The 11,695-nt window shown below is 46.8% G+C and overlaps 1 pseudogene; it reads left to right on the top strand.

Moving 5' to 3' along the window:
* The window catches only part of LOC112551288, a 16,534-nt pseudogene extending 10,483 nt beyond the window's left edge, over positions 1 to 6,051 (top strand).
* Positions 6,052 to 11,695: the final 5,644 nt, after the last annotated feature.

Below are 11,695 nucleotides of genomic sequence, written 5' to 3'. Positions count from 1 at the left end.
TCATAAAAACAAACAGAATTCATTCTACTACACAGATATATTCCCCAGTTTGTAAAAATGTCACAACGCCCATTGGGAGGAGGTAGGTCTTATTATTTCCATTTTACCCACAGAACCTTTTTTCTATCTGGGAAGCATTATTTGGCTTTGGTTTGGGGTTTTTTTGCCATCTTTTTTCTGAGGTGTTGGCTTTGGTCATGGCTAGAAGTGGGAGATTTGGTTGATAGGTCAGTGTTCTTGATGGTACTGAAAAAATACTCCGGTGCCAGACTGGTGAATTTTGCTTATTTGTTTATCCCCTGGTAAGGGGCAGGGCACTGGTGGACTGCTGCCTCCCAGCCATGTGGGGATCAGGAGGATCCCAATTTCCATGAGGCCAGGAGAGCCATCCCTGCTTGTCAGGGACACTTCCTGCCAGCCAATGTGAGGATCTGGATCCCCTCCCAATCTCCACATGACTGGCAGGTAGATTCCCTGCCAAGCAGGGATAGCTCTCCTGGCCACATGAAGATCAGGTCCTGACTAAGTCTCCATGTGCCTGGGACACAGCAGTGTTGGCTGCTGGGTATTTCCTGTTACTAGCAAATGGTGCATTCGCCTAATTTGCTGCACAGTAAGTCCCACTCATGTGTAGACAGTGATGACTTACTGAACACTAGATTAGTTTAATAAGCAGTAAAGTGTCTCCTGTAGACGTGCCCAAAGAGATATAAAACCACAGGCTTCAATGCTTAAACCAATCTCTTTCACTAACCACTATTTGTCTACTACAACTGGTACCTTCTCCTAAAATATATGTGGTCATTGTCAGAGACAAGTTACTGAACTAGATGTGCCAAAAGTCTCATCTAATAAAACAGTTATGTTTCTGTGTTCTAACCACTGGTGAACATTTTCTCCAAAAACCCTGCATCTATGGTGAAATTTGACACTGCCTCATAATTTTGGAGTGGCAGACTGAATATTGTGACTGCTTGCAGGCATTTAAAAAAACAAAACAAAATGACATTTTAATTTAAACTTGGTGCTCTCCCATGCCAAGCCCCATGCATGCTCAGAAGAGGCAGTGCCTTAGTTGGACATGTCTCTGCAGCATCTGTATAGATCGGGTAATTTAGTTGGGATTTTTTGGCAATGTTATCTAATAGCTGATTGAATCAGCTTTAGCTAAAAGTGCCAAAAAGCCCTGCTGAAGTGCCTGATCTCTACAGATGTTGCAGAGTCGGGTCAAAATAACACATTGCTGCTTCCAGTAAAGCTTGTTGGTTTGTTTTTTGTGGGTGGGGGGAGGGTTAATGTCTGCAAGCAGCCTGTATTATTTGAGTACAGTTCTACAATTCCCTTATACCCAGCTATACCAAAAATGTGTAAGATTAATTTTTCTTCTGTTTTCTAGATCACCCTGTAGTGTCTTTTGATAGAGCATCTGAACATAAAAATAGTGATGGAATGATTTACTGTGAATTGTCTCCTTTCAGAAATAATAAAATAAAGTCTCCCCTTGATATTTTGGAATTTATATAAAAATTCATTGCTCTTTAATGCCAAGTATGTCTTGCAAAAGGCTTACACTGGTAACAGTTCATGCAAAACTGTGCAAACAAATTAAAATGCAATTAATCCAAAGTATTTGTCCAATTTATATGTGATTAGAAAATAATTTTAAAATATTTTGAATTATTTTAGTAAAATAGCAAAAGTAAAAGTTACAACTGTAATTTTCCAAAAAAATAAACATTTTTAATTTTGACAAAATGGAGTTTTCCGAATGTTGAAAAAAGAATAATTATACAATAGGTCATTTAATTCCATTATGTAATTTGTATGGCTGGCAACTCTTAATGATTTCTAGAAGGCAAAATATGGATATGTTATCAAATAAATTATCATTAGAGAAGAGACTGCAATTTGGTATAATAGAATCTCATAACTTAGAAATGGGGAAAAAAATTAGATTATCTAGTTCATTCTTCTGCAAGTGCTAAGGACATTCAACTTTCACTCTCAAGGCATGCCTAGGTTAGAACTGCCTGTACAGTTAAAGTGATACAAACCTCTTTATGTGAAAAGACACAGCAGTATAAAAGTACCTTATATTGATAAAAAAAATCCTGCTCCTCATAGTTATATGCATAACACTTTGTATTAATGAGATATAGGCCATGTCTCAGGTCTTTTACAGCTTTGTATATGAACTTAGGTGAATCCATCTGCGTCTGTTTTCAGAGCTCTGGACTAGCCCCCTTTTATTTATTTTTTTATTTACAAATGTCTAGATGAAATGAAAGGAAAATAAAGCTTGACTTTGTTTTCCCAATTAACCAGGCAAATATAGGCAGTGGTGGAACCAGGACTTGGCAAGTGGGGGTGCAGAAGCCTCCCCACACCACCCATCAGTGTGGACAGGGCCACAGGAACCTCCAAGGACTTTCTTAAAGTCCTAAAAGAAATGTGAATTACACTTTTCCCCTTCGTGCTCAGAGGCACATCCTCTCCCCTCCCCCGATGACTCCGCTTGCTGGTGCTGCTGTCCCTACTATCCCAGGGACAGGGAGAGCTTCAAAGCTAATCCTGGATGCTCCAGCTGGGCTACCTGTGGGCTGGGATCACCTAGGAACAGCAACAACAGCACAGCAGCAGCAGCCGTGCCAGTGGGAACAGGAGTGGAGAGGAAGAACCCTGAAACAGTGGGAAAATGAGCAGACAGGTGGGAAGGCAGGGAGGGGGAAAGGAGGGAACATATCTGATTACAAAGAGGAAGGGGAGGATTCTTACATGCATTAGGGATTTAAAAAAAAGTCCCCAGAGGCTCCCACAGTGTGTTCCAATCCAAAGGGGGAGGTACAGCCACTGAACCCCCTCTGGATCCCCTGAATATGGAAACAAAGTCCATGTTTATGATTTTCTTAATATAGTATTTTGTGTCTAGAATTATGGATGCATAGTATTGTAGAAATAATATAGATTATATTTAGATTTATGGTTGAAAGGTATCTTTAGAAATACTATTGGGGTGAAAGAGATTGGAAAACTTCATGAATTAAAATTTTAATCCTGCAGGATCCTGCTTTTCTTGCCCATTCTAAATTGCCAAAGAAGAGTTGTCAAAGAGTTCTGACTACAAGTCCTTCTGGATTAGATGACATAACTGCAGAGTAAACACATAAATATTCTGATAGCAGTACAATGCAATAGGTCAGGGATGGTCAACCTCTGGCCAGTAGGCCAAATGCTGCCCTTGGAGCTATAGGTATCCAGACTGCAGGACTCCCACAGGGGCACATCTACATGAGATGCTAATTGCGCAGTAGCCAAATATTACTGCACTGTAGCATGTCACAGCACTAACAGTGCTAATACACTACTGCACAGTAGTATTAGGCTACTGTGCAGTAGCATCGCTTAAAAGGCGTTCACCAGTGCTACTGAACAGTAATTCTGGTTACTAATCATTTATTTAGTATGTGCTTTAGTATAAATACTCAGTAACCACTGCACAGTAGCATTTTGTGTAGATACACCCATGGATTGGGAAATTTGGCAGTGGGAGAGGGTGGCAATAAATATGCCCACCCTTGCCTCCTGCTAGATTCCCAAAACCCAAGCCCTGCACAGCAGGTTGGGGTGCACTACGCCCCTCCCCCACAGGACCACACCCCCTTCCTTCCACAGGGCCAGGTTGGAGCTGGGCCATGCAACCCTTTCTCCCATGGAGCCAGGCCATACCTCCTCTCCCCCATGCAGGGGTGAGCCACGCCCCCTTTCCCATGGGGCAGACTGGAGCCAGGCTGCCTTTGCCCCTACTATGTGTTGGATGGGGCCCTGCTGTGACTGCCCCATGCTGGATTAGGCTCTCCAGCCAGATCCAGCCTATAGACAACCAGGGCACTGCCTATCTGGCTTGCCAGCCAACAATGTTGAGCACCACTGCAATAGCTTAATGGCTGCAGGCTACAGAGGACTAGAAGTGTAATAGGTCAAATGCACAAGTTTTGGAGTCTAAAATTGACCTGAATTACATTAGACCTTGAACACATTATTTAGAACAGTGATTCTCAAACTTTTTTGTACTAGGACACATTTGTAAACATCAATGATCAGTTTCCACCCAATGCCCCTCACTCTTGACCCAATGTGTGGGGCATGGGGAGCCCCAGCAGCCCCTTGCAGGCTGGAACTCCACCAGCTTGCCAGAAAAAAGCCATGGTTCCCCATGTTTTTCTCCTTTAAAGGACAATCCATTTATAAAGTTTGTTTGCGACCCTTTTATATATTCTTGTGACCCACCTTTGGGTCATGACCCATGGGTTGAGAAATGCATGGGTTTAGAATATGTATAGAATAGTCCCATATAACTATTTGCCAAATACTGCTGAGGTTTTGGGTCTGAAACTGCAGGATGCCATTCCAATGCAATTTGTGGATTTGTGCAGGACTGGATCCCTTTAGCATACAGATAGCAGTAGTTTGGTAGCCAATGAAAAAGTAAAGTATGTAATAAACATTCACGTGTTATCTGGCAATGGTGGTATTGGCACCAGTGTGCCAGGGATGAAACAGTGATAAACCTGTGGAGACCAGACCTTGAAAACTTTGCAGCATTTACAAGTGGGCTCTGTGTAATTATAGGCAAGAAAAAGGGGATATGTCAAACAGTTATTATGGTTCTAAAGGTCAGCTTCTATTCCACTTACTGGGCCCCTACATGATTGGAAGCTGAAGTGCAGTTCCCTCCCAGTCCCCAGCCCTGCCCCACTCCCTGCCTGGCCTGCCTGCACTCCCCTAGCCCCAGGACTCCTCCCCATCCCCACAGCACACAGAGAGGCAAGACACAGTTCAGAAGTTTATTAAGCAGCATGTGTCCCCGCAGCTAGGTGGGAATAGGCCTCTCACATGCTGAGGAAGGCATTGATGCCAGCAGAGATGTTCTCCTCAGCAGCAGGGGGCAGAAATGTGTAGCAATGCAACAGGTAACCCTCCAGGTGGCAGCGAAGGTTGCGGGGCAGCCTGGGCTTACCCCCTGCACTGTCATAGCTCAGGTTCCTGAACCAGGAATGCAGATGTGCATTGGACACCAGCAGGATTAGCAGCAGCAGGGCATAGTAGCTTTGGTAGCCCTCTGCCTGCATAAATAGCTCATCACGCACTGCCCAGGGCACACGCAGCAGGCTCTTGCTTGGGACACAGCAGCAGCACGAGAGGGCCAGCCCCAAAGCACCTCCCTAGAGAGGCCCCCTGTGGGGAGGGCAGGGGTGTAGCCAGCCCCTCACCCCAGTTGTCCAGGATCCCCATACACCCTGAGCCTGGGTGCCATGGGCTGGGCAGCAGAGCAGCAGAGTGGTTGGACTGCAGGGAGAGTGCAGGGAGGCAGGGTATAGACCTGCAGCAGCAGGTGCTGCCAGCAACCTGGTCTGGCCCTCCCTGGGAAGGGGGCAGGGGAGGCAGGCTGCCTGAAGCCAGCACCCAGTGGCCTGCCAGCCCCAGGAGAATAAGTGAGGCTGGGGCACTTGGCTGGTGGACGCCTGGGCCCAGCCCTGCCTGGACACCTTACCATGGTCCCTGGGCACCTGCATACAGCCAACCTCTGATCTAAGGCCAGGCAGCACAGGGCCCCTGGTGCACAGCATCGTATCTCTGCAATGTTGCAAACTTGAACTAAAGTCTTCTGTCTCTTGGCTCTGCAGGGCCAACATCTGCAGAGGAATGCAGAGGAGTGGCTGCGGGGCCCTGTGGGAGTGCCACAGCAGGGTTGCTGCCATCCGCTGCTGGAGCTACCCAGATGTGCTGGCTCATCAGCACTGCACCAGAGACTGGATCCTCCTGCTTCAGTGGCTGGTGGCAGCAGTTAAGAACTGGGTGGCATTGGAGCAGGTGCAGCAACAGGTACAGCAGGCATGGGAGCTGGCCTGGTGGGATAAGAATATCCCCTGGGAGACTACCCAGGACCAGGCACAGGACCAGGCACAGAAGATGCACTGGGCCCAGCTCAAGGTCCTGGAGCAGCCACATGTGGAGCTGCTTTAGCAGCATCTGGCCAGCCAGGGCTCCTGAGTCCTGCCCACCACCCTGCAGCAGGCCCCTCACCTGGGTCTAGGAGGAGGACCTCACCACCTCCTGCCTGCAAAAGAACCTGGCATTTGCTATGGTCCCTGGACCCACAGGGGAACTGTCTGTGGCTAGGGTGCTGGCTGCCTGCAGCCAGTTTCTGCATCCTGAGAACCCCCACACCACAGCCCCCCACTCTGGGACTCAGATAAAGACCAAGAATGCTGTATATAGTTTTGAGTTTGGGAGGAGAGGTTTTTTTTTATTGTTGCTGGGTTTAGAGGGTAGTGGAGGGCTCTGTGTGTTGGAGAGAGAGTGGAGAAGGGGCTCTGTTGGTTGAGGGAAGAGGTGGGGGGGATGGAAGTGGGGTGTGTGAGGGGAATAAAGATTTTCATTACAAACATGTGTGCATCCTGGAGTGGTGCTGGGGGTTGGGCAGGGGGTAGGGTGTCACCAGTGCTGGCTGGTGCGGTGGACCCATAGGCAGTGGGGCTGGTGGGACAGGAGGGTGACAGTAGTCCCGGTGGTGGTGTCCTGGAGCCCATGGTCACTGCAGCTGGCAGAAGCAGTTGCATGGTGGCAGGGTCCCTGAAAGACCATGTACCAGTTGTCCAGCAGGCGGCCAGAGCAGGTGGGGGAGTCAGGTGGTGCTAAGTGACCAAGAGACAGGTGTGTGGAATGGCAGAGGAAGTGCAGCTGTGGCAGGAGCAGGGCAGGCACATGCTGCCTGTGTCTCTGCCATGTTGCTGCTCTGATACAGGAAGCATCAGCCCAGAGGTCACAGTGCAGAGGGTGTGCTTTCAAGATGGCTGCCAAGTACTGGCAGCTGACTCTGGCTTGAACAGAGCTGCCAACTGCTGGCAGCCATGTGTCCAGAGGCTGCAGCTGTCCTTGGTGGCCACAGGGGCACATGGCAGGGCTGCACTAACCTGGCACTAACGTTGGTCCTAAATCCCACCATGTGTAGACACCTGCCAAGAAACCGCTTAATGCACATTAAAATTAAGCCCAATTAAATTCACATGTAGATACACCCACTGCCTTGTCCTGCAATATGCTATGCATGTCCTACAAGGTACTGGGCATCGTAAACTCTCAGCACTAGGCCAGGCAGGGCCAATAGTTTCAGGAATTGGGGCCAGTCTTAAATTTTTTTCTAATAAAATCACAGCTACCAGAATGAAAGAGGAACTAGGCACCAGTGACACACAGTGATAGACTGTGTGTGGTGGGGGGGAGGAATTTATATTTTTTTATTTATTTGATTTCTCTGCTATCATTCCCAAAAATGGCTCAAAGGAGCTCACAATAAAAACAAGACAAATAACAAAAGCAGATATATATTAAAATAAAATAGAAAATGATAAAATAATCCCCCACAAAATAACTCCAAATTTAACAGCATGTGAAAAAGCCTGCCCAAGAAAGAATGTTTCTGAGAAATGTCTACTTTTCATTAATAGCTACTTTTCATCCTTCCCCCACACCTTAAGATATATACCAGCACACAGGTAAATAAATCACAACGCCTATGAAATACTGAAAAATAAATGCGTGTGTTTCCAGGCCTTACTTATTCAACCACAGTTCATGCAGCCCAGACTTTGGACTTGTGAATGGTTGTGGTTTTATTCCCAGTTTTCTCAGAGGTTTGTGGGCATGTTGATCTCTGAGGAATTGGCTGTGTTGCTTTTTGCTTCTTTTTTTTTTTCTTTTTCCCCCCTTTTTTTATTGTGTTTTTTTCTTGTCCTTTGCCTTGATGTATGGGAGTGTCAGGCTGTCCTGGCTGTCTTGAAGCAGTCTTTTGTTATGGCTGCTGCATATTGCTCTTCTGAAATGTTGCAATATAAATTCCATATATATGTGTTTACATCGAATGAAGGAAAGGAAAGAAGGATCAGATTCATTCACTTAAAAATCAGCACCAGAAACAAAATTATATGTAACCTGAACAGGAAGGGTGACAAGACTTGCCCCTTCCAACCCTCAATGACTGCTGGGTAGGCAGATCAATGGGATCCTTTGACTCTTTGAGGAGCTGTCAGCCAAGGAATAGTATTCTTTGGCTGTGTCACCCTATTCAGCTATCAGCAAGGGAGGAACTATCCTCCTAATGGAACACCAGGGTCACTTAGTCCCTGTCCACACTCAAGACTTTTTTTTTTAATTCCCCTACACTGACCCCGTGCTAGCTGCACCAGTAGCCCTCCTACAGATGGGATTTTGCTGACACCATTTTCAGTGCTGTTTATTACACTGGCTCCCAAAGAGATTACATGGGACTATGCTGAAAAGTTGCCACAAATCCCTGTTCTCTGTCAGGAGAAATAAGAAATCTTCAGACAGAGGAATTGTAAACAGGAGCAGTAGGAGACTATTCTGATTAAGAAATTTCAGAGGCTTTAAGCCTAGTCTGTGTTTCTGCTGAATTTGTTGGGGGAAGAATGTGTGTTCCTGTTAAGAATCCCCTCTTTTTCCCTACTCCTAGGTGCATCCCAATTCTTCTACAGGAATGGGAAGGAAAGAGGAGATTTCTCTCTACATGCACAGGAGTTTGGATAACATCTCTCTTGAAATGTCTTCAGAGCTTCTCAGAGACAGAAAATGTTCTTAGGTGTTGCAAAATATTTCTCAGAGGCAAGGGTGATACAGGTAGAATTGAGATATATTTGATATGCATGGCTAGGTGAGGAAATATGCTTAGAATTAACATAAAACTGTTTTTCACTACTATAGCAACTTCAATCTAAAAGTGATTTTCAACAATGATTTAAACTTCATGCACATCTAGGGAATATATGGCTTAATTATCCTGGGTTTGTATTTGTGCTGTTAAACCCTCAATTAATTCACTCCACCATTTTAAATAAAAATTAAAGCATGTCTCATGCATGAGGAAGATTTGTATGAAACTTCTTCCACTTTGATGCACTTAATTTATGATGTTTAAAAACTTAGCGAGAGTGCATTTAAAATAAAATATTTTCACATTTTTCCCTAAAAGAAGGTATTGCCAAATAGTCCAGGAAGTCAGGGAATTGATTATCGGTATTAATTGTATATAGAAGGTGATGGACCTTGATAGATTGGAGGAGAACATTATAGAGACAAACAAACACACAAGTGGACAGGCAGAATTCAGACATGAACAGACACCAGGGAGTTCAACTCTTGTTGTGGAGTTTACTTTTTAGGGACAAAAGCATCAATTCAATGCAGACAAGACATGCCATTCTTGCAAAACCAGGAACAAGCCACCCTAGGAAAAGGGGATTGTAATATAATTTCCATTATTGTAGTATTTCTCAATCCAAAAGATTGCAAAACATCTTTCAGACTGAATAGGTATACAGACTCATATACCGGGATTATTTCACCCACCACTGAAATGCATTCACCGCTAGAGAGAAGTGTGACAGCTCTTTAAAAATATACAGGGTCACATATGATGGTATAATGAAGGAAAGAAACATACTGGGTGCATCTACACTTGCATTTGATCTGGCCTACATTTACTCTGGTGTAAAATACTTTGGTGTAAGCCCTTTAGGGAAGGTGTCTACACATGCGGGATTAGGGAGAAGATTTGCTGCTCTTTCCACCAAGTTTCCTGCAGCCCTACAATGGGCCCCTGCCTCCATTCAGGGGAGCTCCAGGCTCCAACCGCAGCTGCCAGCACCCAGTAGTCATCTTCAAAAGCTAGCCCCACTCTCTGTTCTCTGGTCAGCCCCTTCCTTGCCCAGGAGCAGCATGCCAAGCACAGGGGCAGTATGCGGCAGCTCTCTCCTTGGCCACTCTGCCTCCCTGTGCTATGGCTGCACCAGCCCCTGCTCCCAGAAGCAATGACCAGCACCCTGTGTTCCTGCTGGCCATCATGCTGGCCCTGCTGGGCTGCTGTGCCAACTGCCAGCTGGTCCATGGCCATCTTGCCCCGCCCAACTCCCCCACACTCAGCAACTGCCTGCCTGGCTTCGGTGTGCCATCCCAGGGCTGCCACTACTGCGCAGGAGCAGCTGCCAGCAGGGATTCTGATGATGGGCTCCAGGATGCCACCACTGGTGCCACCATTGCCCTTCTGAGCTTCCAGTCCCACCACCTCTGGGCCCACTGTGCCAGCCAGGACTGGTGGCAGTATGTCGTCCAGCAGACCTGGAACTACAAGCAGTGACTGGACATATTCTGGCTGACTCGGGCCACCTTTCAGGATCTCCTCCAACAGCTTCAGTGCCCCCCCTGGAGTGGCAGGACCCTGGTATGCACCTGGCCTTCCCTGTGGGCACCCAGCTGGCCTTTGCCCTGCTGACGCTGGCCACACCTGCCAGCTTCTGACACATCGGCCACCTGTTTGGTGTGGGCAAGGCCATTGCTGGGGAGGCCATCCTTGAGGTTTGTGGCACCCTCCAGGATGTGCTGGGGGACACCATGCTCTGCATGTACAACTCCCTGGTAGTGGTGGCAGGATTCCGTGCTCTGGAATTCCTCCAGTGCATCGGGGCTCTGTATGGGACCCACATCCCTGTCACCTGCATTGCAAGTAGCAAATTTAAGCAGGATTAAGGGTTTTTACTGCACAGTAAACTACACTAATGTACAGTAATGTGCCTTATGTAATTGTGTCCACTTTATTCAAACCAAATGCCAGTGGGAATTTGGAACCTGAGTTGAAATTTAGGTCATGTGCAGGAGTTATATTTCTCCTGGGAGAATTGCTGTTTGCTCAGTAGAAATGACACGCGTACAAGTGTTCATTCATTAATTTCCCTCTGGGGGAAAATGCGCCCCTTTGGGAGAAAGATCTTCCAGGTGTCAACTCTGTCCCCACACTGGTTCTCAGCCCCAGGGTGTTTTAAATGCTGTGTGTGCTGCCGGGCTTGGTAATTTAAATGCAGGGTGGGGCTGCCTTTGACAGTCTTCCCCCTTCCCAGGCAGTGAAGAGGATAGGCTATCACAGGGGCAGCCAATTATTTCAGGAGGAGGGCCAGTTACTGAGTTTTGGCAACCTGTCAAGAGCTGCATGGGTAGCCCCGCCCATTGACAGATGCCCTGCCCCCTGGTTGCCATCTTGTGAGTGGAAGTCCCACCCCCTAACCCCTGACCTTTTTCACCAGAAGTCCTTCCCTTTGCCCCCAGAAGTACTCCTTTTAGCAAGGGGTTTTGCCATCTCAGAACCAGAAAAATACCAAATTATATTCTAAAAAGTGAACATCTACAACACTAATTTGATTTAAAAAATATTTGTCCTGGTTTACATTTGTTTGTGTAGTAATGTACATAGAGATGATTATATATAATATCTTAAAATGAAGTCTTACTCTTGTATATTGTTGGGAGATAAGTCTGTGGGGTGCTGTGGGTGTGTGGCTATGTGGGATATGGGGGAGGGTGTGGGTGTGCGTGTGAGACTCACCCTATGAACACACACACACACACACACACACACACACACACACACACACACACACACACACACACACACACACAGAGTCCCTCCCTACACACATACACCCTCCACCTCCCTGGGGTACCAGTGTGTGCTGGTGCTCCCTGGTTGGGCAATGCAGCCAGGATGTATGTGGTGCTGGAGTAGTGTGGAGGCAGGAAGGTAAGAAATGGCTGGGGATAGGGCGGGGGTCACGGGCTGCATTTCCGC

Source organism: Alligator sinensis, unplaced genomic scaffold (genome assembly GCF_000455745.1).
Source record: "Alligator sinensis unplaced genomic scaffold, ASM45574v1 scaffold58_2, whole genome shotgun sequence".
NCBI classification, from domain to species: domain Eukaryota; kingdom Metazoa; phylum Chordata; order Crocodylia; family Alligatoridae; genus Alligator; species Alligator sinensis.
This window is presented reverse-complemented; position numbering and strand designations above follow the sequence as displayed.